Source organism: Strix aluco, chromosome 1, assembly GCF_031877795.1.
Source record: "Strix aluco isolate bStrAlu1 chromosome 1, bStrAlu1.hap1, whole genome shotgun sequence".
Taxonomy (NCBI): Eukaryota; Metazoa; Chordata; class Aves; order Strigiformes; family Strigidae; genus Strix; species Strix aluco.
Window position 1 is genome coordinate 168,981,338 of NC_133931.1, and position 12,376 is coordinate 168,993,713.

Sequence of the window (12,376 nt, forward strand, 5' to 3'; positions counted from 1 at the left end):
TAGACTGTCTAATCATGATAATTTTGTGAGGTGGATGGAGGGGAATCACTTCCTTGCTTCTATCTTGCATCTTTTTTGGGTGGCTTATCAAGCTAAATTGTATGCTCTTCTCATGGGCCAAGGAGAGGTGGTAGTTTACTCTGCCTTCACAAGGGCTGCAACTGGAAGCTAGTAGAGAGACAGGTAGCTGCTACTTAAAGTAGTGAAAACCTTCAAAATTATGAAAAGCAGAAATGAATTGTTAATGTTTGCCCTGAAATATGTATATGCTTTTGGGACTCCTCAGAATGACTGTTGTATTATAGATGGGCTGGATTTGGTGAAGTCTCAGGTGAGAAAGACAGAAGGTAAGAGACTGGGTAGTAAGCAGAAAGTAGTCTAGTGTATTAATGGGATGGGGGCAAATTACTTGATGGGGGGGAAAAAAAGCTGTGTAGAAAACTGGATGAAGTTGGAGAAGTCGTTGAAGTGTTTAGTGATAAAAGTGCAAGGAGCTTGGGAACCAGAAGAGCTGAGGAACAAGAACTACTGGTGCAGGACGTGAAACTGGATATTATAGGGATAGCAAACATGATGGGACAGTATGTATACCAGGCATTACCTGTCTTCTGATAGTGTAGGCAAGATAAAAAATGAAGAGTGGGTGTAGTGTGGGATGTAAATGAAATAATAGACTGCTTTTCCTCTGTGTTGCTTTTCAGTGTCACTTGCATAAAAATTGTGTTGGGGAGAAATAAAGTTGCAAACTTGGAATCAGGGTTGCAGTGTATAGACAGATATCGCTTAACATTAAAATATTTCTGAGGATATTTCTCCAAACTGGAAAACAATTATGGGTAATAATAGAACACATGAGTCAGTATTTGCTGGCCAGGTGATAGATGACTTTTTTCCTGTTGTTCACCACCACTTCTATGAGTGGTCATAGTCTTCCTCAATTTATTATATGAGGGGGCAAAGTGACGTCTATCTTAGACCACTCTAAGACCTAGCACGCAAAAAATCTTTGCAGCCACACCTGCAATTTTAGCAGATGTGTCAATTTGGGATAAGAAAGACAGATTATTTAGCATTTCTGCTTGTCGGTCAAGAACATCCCATACTTAAGGAAAAAAATCAATCTTTTCAACTGTGGGTAGTTAAGGCCACCTCGGTAGTGTAGGAATTCTCTCCTTCAGGGTTTATTTAAAGAGCAACTAGAGATGCAGGTTTACTGAAGGAAGAAGTGTTTTTGCCTAGACTGAGAAGCTGTGGTAGATTTTACTTCACTGTTACCAGAACTGTGGTTGATACAGCGCTACCCGGTTTGAGATGGAGTAGCAATGCCCAGCACTAAAAAAGGAGCTAGTACTTCTCATTTTCTTTAATGTTCTGCCATAAAAGATAAGGCTGTGGGGTTTTTTGCTTCTTTTTTTCCTTAACAAATAAGATAAAGGTTAGTGTTCTCAATGCAGAGAGATTGGAATATCATGTGTGAGAGTGTAATAACCTGGTGGATGACAGCAGCAGATGTGGGATGAACTTTAATGGAGCAGACTGTCGGGCTGTGCATCTAGGGCTTGATGCCTTTGGATGTAATCTGGGTGTTCATCAGTTGGAAGTAGCTGGGGAGAAGTTACCCTGATGCCCCAATTTATCACAGGGTGGCTAAACTGCGAATAATGATGTGGAAAAAGCAAATGTGGGTTTATGATGTGTATTAGCAAGTTTCCTTCTGTTAGAAAGGGGAGCATTAGTGTTAGCACACAAGCAAGAGCTCATCCTTCATACTCATGTATCTGAATCACACACAGGATATTTCTCCATTCCTTAATTAACTTAGTAACTCTCCTTCCCACCCCTTCTGAAGGGAACAGGACTCTTTCAGAAGGTTTTTCTCACTCCTGAGTGCTTTAGCACTTATTCAAGCTGAAATGATACTCTCTTCACCGGACTGGCTTCTCATTTAACTGAAAGCTCTGGCATTTTACTTCCATGTGACATGAAATGTCCATCTGTAGGGAGAGGAGCAAGCATTAGTGTTTCTATAGGACTTTGCATTAATAAGCGGGTACTGAGATGATATTTTGTTGTGAGACTGGCTTGATTACTCACTGGGGTGAAGAACAAGTTGGATGTTTCTCCATGTGGATTGAAATACTTAAGTGACTCTGTGCAGCTTAGTTGATTTCTGTGGAGCGCTGCATGGAGAGTGTAAGGAGCATTATTTAGATAGATTTTTTTTTTTTTTTTTTTTTTTGCATCTGTAGATATGCTTGTTCTACAGTAAAGAAACATTAATGAACAAAGTGTAAAATATTGTATAAAAAAATTTGGGACACAACACCTGGTCGATGAGGAGATGGTTCACTGGTATAGCTTCACTGAAATCATGGAAAACCTACAGAAAACAGCCTGCTGTGTGCAACTGAAATACAGCTCCTGATTTCTTCCTTTTTTTAAAAAAAATCTGATTCCCGTTAAAATATTAATCCAAGTATCATTAAAAGAATATAACGTGTGCTTTTCTAGTTGAGTAGCATGTCCAGTAATACCTGTAGGTTGTGAATGCCTTGTGAATGTATTAAAAACTTTGCAAAGGAGTCTGTTCTGAAATCTGGAAGTACAGAAAATGGTATGGCGTGGCTTTATTGAGTGAAAAGAGCTTCGTCTTTGCTCTCTCACTTGTCGTGGACTAAAACGGGACAGTTCTGCCGTATGAGTGCCTTGCACAGTGGCCCTGCGTAGTAATAACTGATAAATTGGGCCCCAGATGTTTTGGTGCCTCTTTGGCTTTGTTCCCCTCCAGCCAGATGAAAACCAACTTGTGAATCCAGCCTGGGTGTCGCAGTGGCGGTGCAGGTGTATGCCGAACAGTGGCTTGGGGAGCTTTTAAACCATTAATGAACACCTGAAATATGGCTTAACGGAGGGGTGTCCTAATCACCCTGGATTATTTCAGCTTCAGTGGTGTGTTTTGTAAAACTATTAAGATGCATGATGAGGGAGAAGTGGCTCACAATTTTCATGGTGTATCCTTAATAGCTTGCTCAAGTGTTGATGTGAAATAATAATAGCTAGGTGGTATTCCTGTCAAAGACCAAACATTAAGGAAAGCTGCCTGGATGACTGAGGTGGGATGGTAGCAAAATTTCTCAAGATTTAGTTCATTTTGAGTAACGTAAATCATCTCCTAGCCATCCCTAATAAGCTTACATCCAAGTACTCTGTAATTGTATAGCTTCCTCATTGTGGATGTGTTGTATTTTGCAGATAAGCGGTTTCTGAGGACTGAAGGACCTGCTAAAGGGAACACCTACTTTTGAGGTATGAACTACTTTTCTAATGACACACCACTAAATCTTGAATTAAAAGCAAAGGTTTCATACAGCTGCGTCTACACACTAAAACTTCATTTGTTCTGGGAAGTACAGCTACCATCTAGAGTTCTGAAACGTCAAAATCTCCGACAGAAGTTCAGTAGCAAAGCTTGGCAGAGCAGGCACTGCTGGCTATGACAAGTGGAGTGTTAGATGGGCTCTGGGAGAGTCTGCGTGTCTTTAAAAGGCATTATACGGAGAGTTCTGTGACTGGAACTTCTGCAGAATAAACATATCTGAAATGCACTTACCTTTCCATTCTTTTCTGTTAAACGCTTCATTTGCTACTCTTTTTGCATCCTTCCTCTGGGGTATTTATTAAAGCTTCTAACATTCCCCTGCTTCTGTTCAAGATAGCAGAACTGGTGTGTGACGCGAGGGATGCCCTTGCTGGCCAGTTGGGCCTTCTTTTCCTGTTTTTTCTGCCGTAAAGGGCAGACTTCTTGTTTAATTTGGTCACTCACATCTTTTTATCAGAGTAAGAGGACTACAGAAGGTTAAAATGAGCAAACTAGGCTAAGAAAAATGATTTGATTTGTTAGGAATCTGGAGCAGTGGATCATCCAAGTTTTTCGTCCTAGTCTGCCTTTGTGGAAGGTACCCTAAAGGTACACTTTCACTGGAGTCTATCCTCAGGTCTACAGTCTGAGGATATTTGAGGTGCAGGTGCTCACATAACATGTTTTAGTGAAGGAATTACCATTTCTTCATGATAACTGTATGGACTGAGGGACCCAGGTGTCTTCTGCATTGCGGTTTGGTTAGCGTGACAGTGATTGTTCTGAAATGCTGGCTATTTCTTCAAGTCCTGGGAGCAGTATCAGCCTGTTTATTCCACTAATTAATACTTCCTTCTGCCTTAAGGTAGTCTGGATTGTAAACCAGTGAAACACAGGGCACAGACTTGTACAAAAATGACTAAGCTGTTCATCTCAGTCCGCCCGTACCATCCAATGATATTTGACTGCGAAGAATGCAGAGGAGTCAAATGGATGCAGTTCAGTTACAGCTTGTTTTAACATTGCCAACTGTATGGACTATGATTTACTAAAACTGTCTTGTAGTGACACTAGCCTTGCGTGTCTCCTAAGATTTTGTTATGGGTATGGGATAAAATTGTTCCTAAAATGCCTTATTTAGTCTCCTCAAATGGCAGGCACAGAGCTAACGTCATAGGTGCAAAGTCCTGCCTTTTCAGTCGGGCTGATGTTCTTGTGTATCCAGTCACAATGTGACTGGAACCAGGCTCAGTTAGGGCTAGCACCACCACCACTTGTTTGTACTGTGGCTGCCTGCCAAGCCATCTTAAGTCGTTTTCTAAAAGCTGTTGGAATAAAAGCCAAGTGATGGCTTATCTCTGCCTGGGTGGGATGGAGGGAGGGGAGGTGCCCAGATGCCATGCGTGCTTTTCACTGTGGCCTTGATGGAGCTGAAGAGATCATGGGAGGTGGACTGTCACCCTCTCCTGCAGGGAGTGAGCGCTGTGTGCAGCTGAATAGAAAAGATGACGTAGGAGTGTAAGTGTCCTTCCAGCGTGTTCTGTCTTGAACTTCTTTTTTCCTCCCTTTCCACCTCACTTTGCTTTGACCAATGTGGTCTTAATGTCTGCCAGACTGCTCGGGTGTCTGGAATGGATTTCAGACTTCTATTTACTTGGTCGTGTTGTTAACTCCCAAGTTGTCTAAGGGGATGAGTTTGCTGTGTTATAATTTTCCTCCTTTCTTTTCCCCATTGTACAAAACCAAGAGTTACAATGTAAGCTGCCTCCCAGAGTCTGAGGAATACATGTAGCTGTACCTCTCCACATTTGTTGTTCTGTAGTTTCAGGACATGGAAACCAAACAGGTGTTTCCCACAGACTGTATTCAGCAGCTAAAAATGCTTCCTGAAGTAATTTATCTGGGAACATTTAATCCACACTCATTGACTGCCTAGATGAATAAAGGCAACTTCCTCCCCAACATCCTTTGGAGAAGCCCGGGAGAGCAGTCAGGAAGGAGGAAGGGTTTGTGAGTGTGGCACTGGCTGGTTGGTTCTTGTTGGATGACCTGATTGAGGAGTATCTTGGGTTCTTTACAAAACAATAACCTGTCCATCTGCAGATTGTCACTCGGAAATGAACGGGTGCTGTCTGCATATTCTGCTGTGAGCTCTTTCATCCAAGTACAGTTGCATGTTTGGTGATCTTGCTTTCTTAAACTACAAATACTGACTGTGACTTGTGGCACCTAGAACTTCATTTGGTTATTGTATTGGTTACATGTGTATAGGTGGAGAGTAAGTACTTCTGAAAACATTACCTGCTGGATTAGTTTGTATATTTTTTGTGTAACTGCTCTAACTGGGAAGAAACATGCACAAAACCACATCTTTAGGATCAATTTTATTGATGAAAAGTGAACTAGATTGGGGCTGCTGCTGCTGACATAATTGTGGTAGGAGCAAGTAGCTGCTGTGTGACTCCCTGCTCCCCTCCTGCAGCAGAACTCTGCCTCCAGAGAATTCTCCTCAGGTAAGACAAGCAGATAAGAACAAGCTTCCTCTGCCTCTGTGCTTTAGCAAGCCACATGTGATTGCACGTCCTCTGAGAGGATTTTGGCGTTTGCTGGTGCATTATCACTCAGTTTTAAAAGGGGGTTGAGGAACTATATGCTGACGTTCTAGGTTGAGAACGATGAGAGCAGAAGCGAGAAGATTTAGCCCTCGAAGTAAGAGAGAACCCTTGAGAAGAAGGCAATGCTAGCGTGTCCCCACCTGGAGTACTGCGTCCAGGTCTGGGGCCCCTGACAACAGAAGGACATGGACCTGCTTGAGCAGGGACCGGGTGACCTTTAAGGTCCCTTCCAACCCAAACCGTTCTAGGATTCTGTGTCACTTTACCACATATGATTTTAATTCCTTAAAGTGGTGTGGGCAGAACCCTTTATTTTAATAAAAATTTTTTTAAAAAAGGATTTTTTTTCAGTACTACACTGAACAATTATTTATTTTGTCCCTTATCTTTCTCTTTTTAGAAGGTAAACTGCCTGTGTCAAAGGGCACAATACAGTGGTACTAGATACTGCAGCCATACCTGCAATAAGGAAGTGAATAATTCTCTAAAGAAACTAATAGACCGTACCTGATAACATTGCGGGGAGACCTGAAATTTTTTTTATTGCTCTTTCTTTCATGAAAGCTCAGCTTTTGTTTTCTAACCAATGCCTTGTTTTTCAGCCGTCATTGAATGTATTTGTTATCGAGAGTACGGAAATGTAAATACAATAGTGGTTGAACTGCAGTAACTACTCCCTTCCTTCTCTGCTGGCTTCCTGCATACATTTTGGATGGTGGAAACTATTCTTCTGCATTAATTCATTTCAGAAATGAGTGTTCTTCCCCCTGTTGCCACCCCATTGGATTTCAAAAACCAAAGGGTATGAGCAAAGAGAAATGACTACTCTCACATACGTTCCTCGAGACTGAGAAGTAACAGAAGACCTCTTCCTGTAGCTCCTTTCAGCATTTTCCCATGCTGCAGCCTGATGCAAGCATTGGCTCACAGGACATCTTGTTTTTCTCCATTTTACCTAAACCAGATGAGCATACGGGCACCATTCTAGTTGAACTAAGTCTGCATTTATCTGCTTGCAATGTTTGAGCACACTTTTTAGAAGAAAAATGAAAAAATTGGAGCAGTGACTTCAATGTATGTCTCCCAGACTGAAGTTTGCAGTTATCTTTGAGAGTTGTTTCCTAAATATGGTTCTGCCTGTTCTAGTTGGGACACTAGTAGCTCATGTTGGTTGCTTTCTTAGTCAGGCAGGAATTTTGTCATTAAAACCAGCTCAAGAGAATGGAAAGGCTCAAATGGTCAAATTTGTTCTCTTGACTAGCTCTAGAGGAATTGGGTTCAGCTGTTTGACGGGTGTAAGCAGTTAAATTGACCTCAGACTATGGCTGTCCTGTGCTTTTCTTACAAAGTCATTTATGAACTTTGTGTCACAGTGACAACTTTCTGGGGAGAGTAATTTATCTTCAATTGCCCAGGTCTTTCTTGCATAACCTGCCACTTTTAGTGCTATTACTATGTCTACACTGCACTAATGTTGCTTCCTTTTCAGAACTGAGGAGTTCTGTGATGCTCTTATGGCACTTGGCCAACTGCATGACTGAACTTAGCTAAATAAAAATCCCTGGGATCCTGTCTAAGAATAAACATCACGTGAGAGCAGGAGTGTTTCCCTGCTTTGAGAGAATTAAAATGGCGTGCTGGTAAGGAATAACAGCAGCAGCTTAAGGGCTAGACTGGCATCCCTCTCTGGGTAAAAGGGGTAAGCTCAAAGTCCAGAGGAAGCAGAAGGGTCTGGCATGTAACCTTTAGCTTTCCTTGCTGTTGAGTTTGTCAGTCTGGGATGCCATGGTGCTTGCAGAATGTACTGTTTTTATAATTCAAGAATCTGATAAATATCCTTATGAAAGAGATGTTAACATACATGCTTAACTTCGAGCCTAGCAATGTTTCATACTGGGCCTTGGCCTACAGCTTAAATACCTATTAATGTGCTATTGAGCGCATTTCTGAGCAGTTCTCTACCTGTATTTTTTTCTTTTATCCCCCCTGGTAGCATGGGAGGTAGTGGGACTGGTGTAGGCATCTGGTAATGTTGCCTCGAATGGGTCTGCATGTGGCTTATGTTCAGGCACAAGCAGTAATGGATGCTGAGATAACGTTATCTTGCAAGTAATTCCCTTGCTGAGGGAAAAAGCCTCTGCTCTGCTGGCCTGCAGTGCATTAACGCTGATAATGGAGCGCATGAATGTGCCTTGTATTCTGTGGTCCCTCAGCAAAGTGTGTGTTGTCCCCTCTGAGAGTTCTGTGGTGACTCACCGGACCTTTCCTAGCTTCACATACAATTCTGAAGCTAAATTATTGTTCTACCTTTCTCTGTTTTGAAGCTGTTACATTACCAAATAGGAGTGCCTCTTTCTCTTGGATCACAGGCAGGCAATATTTACTTCTCAGGCTTCTAGCAAATCCTTTCATGAACTGTTGTAGCCAAAGACTTCAGTGCTGCTTGCAGAGGTGCCCAAGGGTGGTCAGCATTTTTAAAGCTATATGCTTCTACCTTGTTTTAAAAGGACTTCTGACTTTTGTTGTTCTCACTTGTGTGTAGGCACAAATATCCCTACTTAGAAGTAATTCCTAGTAACGTGGTATGTTTAATCTCCATTATATCTATTGTGGAGTTGCTTCAAGATGAACAAAATCCATGCATTGAATTGCAAAAGGTGGAGCAAAGAGCCAGGCCCTTCCTAAGCATGTACTAGTAACACACCACTGTGTAAAGACAGGCTTGAATATCCCAAAGCTGTTGTTAACAGAGTACGAAAGAGCATGCTCCACAGCTCTGAATCCTCTAGGTATACTCTACTCCTACCCTAAACATGTCTAGGGACTTCATTTCTCCATGAATTTCTCAACACCTGAGTGACCTGCATGGAAATACAGGGACTGAATTTTGTCCCTGGCCTGAAAATCTAACACATGTGAAGCAAATGGAAACCCACTAGCGCTTGGTAAATGTTTGCTCTAAACCAGTTTGCCTACATGGTCACAGAGTTCTGCTCAGGCTGATGCTGAAACCTTGGCTGGACACTAACAGAGCATTTGCTTCTCTTTTTTAAATATCTGCTTCCATAACACTTTGTTGTGGTTTTCAAATGACCAATCCCTACCTCTCCGCTAGTTCAAGTGTGTCTGTTCTACTTCCAGGTTCCTCTTAGGGCATATCTGTCAGCTCTCAAAAGCCTGAGGGAAGGGCATGATTCTCCACAGCAACTGATGAGTCCATAAACTAACTCACTTGTAGCCAAGATCTCGCAGAATCTGCCAGTAGCTAAAACTTGTTTCTTAGTGTAGAAGTGTGGTTTGTTTCATTCTTCCAAAGTTTTTTGACGTTCCAGTAGTGGAAATCTTTAAAGTACTATTTGCTCTTTGCAAATCTACTTGAAAAAAGATTGACAGGTTTGCTGTTCCACTCATCTGGCTCAGAAACATCAAGCTGGTGATGAGTTGTCATTGATGAAAATAGTTTACTTAAGTCAACTTTCTCATTTTGAAGCTACCACTTCTGTGTCCTGATCGACAGGTTCTCATGCTGTATAATTATGTTGTCAAGAGAGGTGCTTATTTTAATTAAAAGTAAAGTAGCTACTCTAATATAGTCACTAACATAACCAGAATTATTCTGTATAGGTAAAGGAGTAAAGCTTGTATGTAAACTGAGTTCCTGGAAGCAGTGACTGGGCATACCTGGTTGCCAAACGAGCTGCTTCTGTTTTCATGGTTGTATCTGCTGCTCTCCATAACCTGTGATGTTTTATGCTCCCTGCTCGAATTTTATCTTGCTTTTTGAGTAACACTGGCTAATGTGTTGATCTTCGGGCAATTCTCCAGAGAGTCAGTTTGCTTGCAGCATGGCGTCCAGCCTTTCTTGTGGGCATCAGATTGTGTATCTGAGTAGAAGCCACAAAGCTGGCCTCCAGGAGCTCTGCTTGGGAAGGTCTTTCCAGTGCCGTTTATGACTTGTTTTACCCTTCGTGATAATCCTTGTGAAATAAGGGAGCAGAGTTGCTGAGTGTCTTTATGCCAGCCTGTTTCCACACTCTTGAATTGTTTGTGCTGTTCTACAGAAAGTTTTAACTCAGAATTTTCAAGGCTTACTATAATAAAGTTCTTGATATATGCATGAGATATCATATGGATGTAACACACTCAATGCTATTTAATGGCTGCTTATTTTACTCTTCAGTTAGAACTTCTTTTGATTAACTTAATTTCAGAATCTGCCCTCTATGGTCTTACTCTCCCTCCTACCCTCTCAGATGTGTATATATGCATAAGGCAAAATGTTGTGAGTTCGTGAAGGTATGGAGGGCCTGCACAGCCGTATTACAACTGTAATTAAGCTGGACTGGATCTCTGAAAAATCTTTTTTCTCACAGCATGACTTGACCTCTTTCTAATCTCCTGGTTTGTAGTTCTAGTGTTCATACTGTAGAGTTTTCTTCACAAGCAATAAAAAAACCCCACCACCTTAGAAATGAAAGCTGAAATTCTCACGTAAGCGCCAGACCCATTATTCTGGGAGCAGCATGTGCAAGACAAATGTGGAGTAGGGTGAATTTAGAGCAGTTGACATGAGGACTAAGTGACTGAGGCAAACTTCTGTAGTGAAACTTCTCCCTTTTGGTGCACTCATTAGTCTTCCTTTCCAGGCTGTGGCAGTGAGATGATCTTGCAGGAGGAAGAATGAGGAGGTACAAAATACCTAATAAAAATGAGAGTTATTGATCTACTGTATTAGAAATGTGCCATCCTTCTCTTCCTCCCAAGAGAAAGGACTCTAGCAAGAGCCAGAAAGCCATTATTTTCTGGGTTTTGCTCTTGGGGAGGTAGAGGCTGCTTTCCTTTCTGATGCATGTGCTATTAAAGGAAAGCAGCTGACAGAACAGCTGCTTGCCTTGCCTGTTTGGTTTGTGGCTTAGCAGTCAATATGCAACATAGAAAGAAAGTGCTCAGCAAACAGTCAGAGTTTTCATACCCTGCCCCCACCTTGCCCGTCTTTTTCTCTGTCCTCTGCCAAGTGAAAACAGGAGGCTCTTCCCCTCCATGATTAATGAAACTCTCCTTATTTGGTGCTGCCTCTCCTGGTGAGCAGCACAGAAAATCCCGTCTTCTGGAGACAGCTTGAAAACCAGCAAACAAGTATGACTCTGGGGAGTTTCTTTGTTTAAAGTAGTTAAGGAACAGGTCATTTTAGAGCGAAAACTTACAAATCTATACAGAAGGTGGGCAGACTCCTTTTTTTTTTTTTTTTTTTTCCTTAGGTAAGCGTTTCTGGGTTTTGGAGATGACATACCAGGCTTTTTTAGGTCTCTTATTTCAATGCTTGTAGGCCTGTGTGGAGCTAGACACTTGAAAGTCCCTCACAGTTATTATCTATGAACTCATCTTCCATGTGGCTCTTTTGAAGGCCAGCCAAGACCATTAATCCCCACCTTCTAGAGTCCCTAATCCCTGCTGGGGTTTATAGAAAAGTTATTCTTGTACTCCCCGTGAAGCTGCTCTGGCAGAGTATCTATCCTGCTGTAACTTAAGGCAAGTTTATTAATGTGACTTTTTATCAGCTTGGAAATGATACAACTCATAATGTAGCAATCTAACTTGGACAGTCTTACTCCATCTTGCTGAGTGGTTCGTGGTAGTGAAATTGCCCACAGGGAGGGAATCATTCAGGAGACTGGTGTTCTCTTATCTCGGTGCGCTTAAGTATAATTAACAATAGTAAAATGCTCTTTGCAGGCACGAATACATACCACGTATTATTTTGGGAATGAGTACAAGTGAAGTGAAGTCAGGGCTGGAAGTGGTCTGCTGGGGTGATTCTTTGCAGTTGTATCACTCTTCCTCTTCCCAGCCTCCTGGCTCTGGCTTTTGTCCAGTTGTGGCTAGACTGATGTGAGGCCCTCTTCCTTACTTGCTCAAATACTTTTGGTTCCAAGTAAGCATCTCCAAACACTCAGGACTGGTTCAGGTGGGCTTCCTTCCATTTGTTGTCCTTCTCTAGGGTTCACCTGTGATTTGGACAGGAGGGAAGTCTGAACAACTTTACCTTCAGTTCATGACTGTTCAGTCTCAATTTTGGTGGCATTGGGTAGCTCTGTGCTAAATCTTCTGTCGAAGTGGTTTATTAGGCAGCTTAGGGCCCTTGCCGTCAAAGGGAGCTGTGCTGCCTCTCCAGTGGTACATGCCATGGGGAAATTGCAAAATTCACTTCAGGCTTTTAGACAAATTCAAAGCAATTTAAGTGTAATTCCCAGGGATGTGGTAGAGTTACTCTCTTTGCTGTCCAGAGTTTTCTGTCTCTACAAGTTCTGTGACCAGAATTTGTCTCTTCAGAGCCAGATAGCAGAAGAAGTTGGTGTCTTGGCTTGACTCAGCTGTGCACTGATAGAGAGCATTGTAGGCTTCA

General features: G+C 42.1%; 1 protein-coding gene across 12 annotated transcripts in view; it reads left to right on the plus strand.

The window, feature by feature from the left end:
* Positions 1-12,376, plus strand: part of MAP4 (microtubule associated protein 4) — a 165,265-nt gene that overhangs the window by 27,573 nt on the left and 125,316 nt on the right. For all 12 annotated transcript variants that reach the window (XM_074844479.1, XM_074844549.1, XM_074844575.1 and 9 more), the window contains exon 2: positions 3,253-3,306. The gene's annotated coding sequence lies outside the window, so the exon portion shown is untranslated. The remainder of the gene's footprint in view (positions 1-3,252; positions 3,307-12,376) is intronic.